Raw genomic sequence first — 6,000 nt, forward strand, 5'->3', positions numbered from 1 at the left:
AAGATACCCATGCACAGCATCTAAACAGTCGGCACTGATTTCAACAGTCTGCGGCCTGCTCTGTCCAGGGACTTCCTAAGAGATCAATAGCTGCTCTCCAGGCTGCAGAGCCTGCTGACCTACAGACCTAGACTGCTAGCTGTGTGGCTAAATGCTTCACAAACTTCTTTACTTTCTTGACCAGGGAAAAAAAACAACCAACCAAACAAACCAACCCACCACAATAAGAAAAAGGAAAGCTATTTCTAGAATATATGTTCCTTTTAACACTTACACTTTACAAACTATACTCTGCCCTAACAATCATTTCCAGGCACTTCAGTTGCATACTTTTTTGAATTTTGCCTTTTGCCTTAGAATTTCTCAAGATACCTTTGATGTTATGCAAATAGGAGCAATAGGAGCATCAAGTTACTTCAGAATTGCTCGGCAGGTGATTTTTGTTCATCCATATGTAACAAAGAGAGGCAAAGTGAAGGGCAGAAAATGAGGAATACACAGTCCGATACAGCTTTTGGCTACTACATGCTACCAAACTAGATTTTTTAATAAAGATGAAGAGCTACTAGCAGTCAAACCTGATTAGTGATTTATCATCTTGATTAATGCTCAAATAAATTTTATGTCTTTTAAAAAAAAAAACCCTCAAGATTTGGGAATTCTAGTGCATCAAAAGTTTATGAGAAGTTAAACATTTGTTTAAAAAAAAATAAAATAAAAAGAACCTCCAATGTTTATGGTAAATATATCCTAGTTACCTTGGCGCAAATCACAGCTGACTACAGACTAAAATCATGCTTCCGAGAACTCCCAGATTTTAATGATTTGCATTAAGTTTTAGTGGACCTGAACATAGGTGCTAGCGTCTGTTGTACTCTATCTCAAAACATAAACCCAAATCACCCAGTTTAGGGAGGATGTGGGTTTAGATCTGTATTTTGCAGATTCTACCCTTTTCTCCAGCTTGTAGTTAAAAAAATGAGAGAAAGAATAAGTAACTATAAAAAGTGTTCACACATCACTAATAAAACAAAACTGCTGCCAGTTTTCAGAGCTCTATTTGGATCCATTTTGAGCCTGAAAGGATTCACATTATAAAAGCTATCTCTGCCACTGTTTAAGAGTCTCAACAAAAATGCCAAGGAATCAATTCACTAAGCAGCAGTAGTGTACTCCTCTTTCTTTCCCTTCCAGGCCAAGGCGAAAACAGGTTGTAAGGCACCATGTCACCACCTATTCTCTATCTGCAGATTGTGATATAGCACATTCCACACAGACAGATGTCTGAACACCATTTAAAATAGCTGTTCATAAGAGCATAGTTCTGATTTATGCCAACTGCTTTGTCTACTGAAAAAAAAACTGTGAAGGACAATACTGTAAAGAACACTCCAATGAAGAAACATTCACACTTTCACTGAAATAAATATTCAAAGACCTGACACTGTGGAAAATCAGATTCCAAATGGAAATCCCTGATTTTGTTACATAAAATCTTTACTTAATGATCTGTATGTACTTTTTGAACAATATTTCATAGAAGAATTAAAAACTGTCTTAAAACATGTTCAAAATTTCAAATCAAAATTAATTTATTTGATTAGACTCCAAAGAAAATCAATAATTACAACTTACCACCTTCCTTTGAGGTAGTATATACACAGCTATCTACTCCTTTACTGTGGCTGTCTGGAGGACAGAAGCACGGATAGAGTTAAGCTGCATCATAGTGCTATTGCAAGTTTCTTAAAGCAGAATTTTAATCATTCTTCACTAGGAATTACAGAAGTGTCGTCATCCTTGCATTCTACATGACATTCATTAAGTACTAACAGAAAGTTACCCAACATGAAAAACCTATTACATACTATAATGTTGATTTTTACATAAGAGGTTTTTTTTGGTTTGATTTGGTTTAGTTTAGTTTTGTTTATATAGAAGTAAACTGCTTTCTAATTCGAAATGTAAAGCATGGATACTGTTAGTATTCAGTTTTACATAAGAAATTCCTTCTGCTGGAGAAAGAAAGTAGCCTTTTGCCTCTGAATTAAGACAATTTGTTCACAGTTCCAGTCTCTTTAATGCGGACATTTGCCCATTTGGAACAAGATTTGCACCAGGAATCCATCTTATAAGAACATTAAGTTTACATGAATTACTGAAGGCATGTGAACATTTCAACCTTAATCACAATTATAAATTACCTCTTTTGCCTTTAGAAACAACCTATGGACTTCCAGAATGTCCACATCAGACTTCTGTTGTGAAGCAAGAGTGAACATGAACCTTACATAAGGAAAATAGGAACTCTGCCTTTTTTAAGCAGAAAGACAAAAAATCATACACGTTCAATAACTCCACACACACACGCACGCACACACATATGCCAAATTCAAACTCTTGGATCACAAATTGTGATGTCATGTACTAAATTTAGGGCACTTTCAAACAGTGGACCAATAGGACAAGGAATGATTTGGTCTTTTTCACTTTCCTGTGCTCTTAGTGATATCACTTCCAACCTACAATGCTGCCATCTAATTGCCGCTATATAACATGAATTGCCAAGGGGATCAACAAGAGTTGCATTTGGAAAGCAAGCTCTTTCTAGAGCTGGAATTAGTCAATGCTTTGAAATTTCCTATTCGCAAATACGCCATACAGAAAACTGCAGCTTCAGGTACAAAGATATATATTAAAGCCATGGACAATTTATTGACACATGCAATGGATCTGCAAAAGTTATCTTGTAAAACTCTGTGCATCAGCACAAGATGTAAATATTTGTATGTGAATACATTGGTAGGTAATGAAACTGGACACTGAACCTTATTTGCAAAATTCTGTAAGCTTTGCAAATTAAAATTGTTTCATAGAAAATTCACCCCAGAGAATTTACACTTATTCCCAAAAGCTAACATAAGCTTAAAACAAGTGTTTCACACCTCACTACGATGGAACTATCATCCACCTTAAGTGAATTCCATATTTCGTTGTTGCGGAGATGACAGCAGAGTTTGCTTGGAGGGTTAATATAAATAGATAAGGAGACTTTGTGACTCTACTTGTTTGTGCAGCATTCCACACTTTCCTAAGAAAGACTACGAATATTGCAAAAGGTGCATAACATCTTCCTGAACTGATCCCTTCAGGGCTAAATCAAAATTAGCATTCAGACTGAGTGAATCAAGAAAGGCATGTTTAATTATATTGCCAAGCAATATTAACTTCAAAATATATTAAAATCCTACAGCCCATCAGTCTAAACGAAAGCAACTTGAAAGCCTCCACCGTTTTTTTCTCTCTGGGCTTTATCAATCATGGCTAACTTATTTGCCAGAAATTGTACGTTTTACATGTAAGGGAACAAAGAGACGTACATGTTTGGGCTGTATTGGGTATTACATATTCAACAATATTCATTTGATATCCCCAGGAATTTTGAATTTCTTATAGAAAAAAAAAAAAAGAAGATTTTTCCAACAGTAAAAAATGGGAAGGGAAAAAATGCAGTCAATCCTGTTTATTCCTGAACTGTTTTCCAGATACAATTCAGACACAGAACACAAGATTTCAAACTATCACACCAATAGTCAGTTTTAGTTAATTTTTGTTCAAAGCTAGGCTTGTGGTAGAAGAAAAAATGACTATAGATACAATAGTCAATAGTTATAATTTCTTTTTTTGTCATTACTATTCAACAGTTTCACTCCAGAAAAGTATAGAAATATTTCACCATTCATATAATACCAGGAAGATAAACTATTCTAACACACTACTCTGACTTCAGACTCTGAGTCTGAAACATCAGAAGACCATGTTTGAATCTGTCCAGCATGGACCTTAGCAATTCACAGCTGTACAGAAGGTTGAGTTTTAAACTTTTTGGGTCAGTTTTAAGAGAATAGTGTCTACTATTATAAAAAAAAAACCAAAAAAAAACACAAAAAAAACCAAACAAACAAACAAACAAACAAAAACACCATTAATATGAAACATCTCTTTCTGATAGTCTTAGAAGAGACTAACTGGGAACAGAGGACAAGATGTGCTGTTTTGAGGATGCTGGTGCATGTAGAACATGTCTGGTTCAAGAACTGTATGGTTGTAAGCATTGCTTCTACCCATTCCTCTCTGGATGTGATATCTTCCAGTGCTGTTGAAGTGGCATCTGTCCATGAACAGCAGTCAGTATTCTTGATTTAAGTTTGGCTGTTCATATTATGATGAGGAAAATGACTTGACCAAATAAACTCATAACCTGCCTTCAAAAATAAGCAGAAAAAGAGCAGTAATAAGATAAGCATTTGTTAATAATGATTTGGCAATAATTAGATGCTGTAAAAAAAATTAAGAGTGAAAAATGCATTCATATGGACCAAAACTAAAATATTGTTTTAGGCACTGCTCTTCCATTAGTAATTTTCATACACTTTGCCAACCAGTGTATAAAAATCTGTTTCGAAGATTGGGAAAGGAAGGCAGACAGACGTATGGTAACTTGCTTATAAGGTGGAAACTGTCACAAATAATAGTGTTAGGGAAGACAAACACCAGCCAGCGTAGAATGGAGCACTGCTACCTGTAAGAGCAGATCTTGCCTGTTGCAAAGATTTCATTCCAGTAACACTACTATATTTTTACCTCCGGAGGGCCTGGATTCTATTTGCAAAATTCTGGAACAGTGATTTTAAAATATAGTAAACTTGTTAAAATTTTAATTTTGTTTTGTTTTCAGCAAGTCAGATTTAATTATTTTTTTAAAAATCACTTTTAAGCCACATTATAAGTACATTTTGGCTGTGATATACATTCTTCCAAAGTGTGAGTACATTTTCTCATATAAATAATTATTTCATTATGTGTAGTCCAGTGAGACTAGAACTACCTTCATCCAAGTCACACCTAAGATGCAGCACGTGTGTGATACAGAAAGCTAGAACCTAGTCAAAATGAAGACCTGTGATACATAATGATCATTCAGATATGAATTATATCTCGACCTTACAGTGTCATTGGTAGTGAGTAATCCGTAGAGGTTAGAATGAAGAATTAACTTCATTACCTAAAGAGGTGGCTGGCTGCTACACTCATACTGAGGGCTGCTATGTGTTATGGGCAAGCTTACAGGCATTTTAAGGGCTCTATGTCAGGAACGATTGTCTTGTTATAAGACGCTCTGTATGGGATTTCCTATTATATATATGGCATTCACCCTACCTTAGATGGGATTATAAATTCACATTTATTTAACTACTTGAATGGAAAAAAGCAGGTTTTGTTGTTTGCTTTTTCTAGTAAACAGTGAACATTTTCATGTCTAGCTTTTGGGTCAAAGAATGTACCTTTTGTAGGCAGTAAGTAGCATTTCCTTAATGCCTTGAAAAAGACTCATCATAGATGTAAAGATATAGATATAGATATAGATATATAATTTTACAGTTTCCTGTGAGAATTTTTGAATAACCACCTCTTTTTCCTGGATTTTAAAGTGCCAAAGTAGTACCCTTTCCCTGCAGTCTATCTTATGAGCCAGTGTTGTATTACAGATAAAAATTTCAGGCAGAATGGAGTACTGCTGAGGCTCTGCTTGTGCTGAAAACATTCGTACAATTCCAATAATTTGTTCCTACTCTAAATGGGTTTTCAGTTTTGATGGGATGAAAACTATAGCAAAACAGCCCATCCAGTTCAGGGCTTAGATACGCTTGTGATGAACCCTGCAGTGCTGCTTTTTGTATTCTGCCTGCTGTAGGATTAAGCAAGGTCTAAGGTCCCTCAAGGTTAAAGAACAAAATCTCATGGAACAGACCACTTTCTCTTGTTCACAGAACATTCATATTTTAATCTACCAACCACAACAATCATACTTGTTGGAAGGAATTAGGAGCAGCTTGCTTGTAAGTAAAATTTAGGAAAGGACAAGGAAGATGATAAACAATAGGTAGCACAGATCTTTACAGATATTGATAAATTGTGGTATCAAAATACTTGCTTGAT

The sequence above is a fragment of the Leptosomus discolor genome, chromosome Z (assembly GCF_034619465.1).
Source record: "Leptosomus discolor isolate bLepDis1 chromosome Z, bLepDis1.hap2, whole genome shotgun sequence".
Lineage (NCBI taxonomy): Eukaryota > Metazoa > Chordata > Aves > Leptosomiformes > Leptosomidae > Leptosomus > Leptosomus discolor.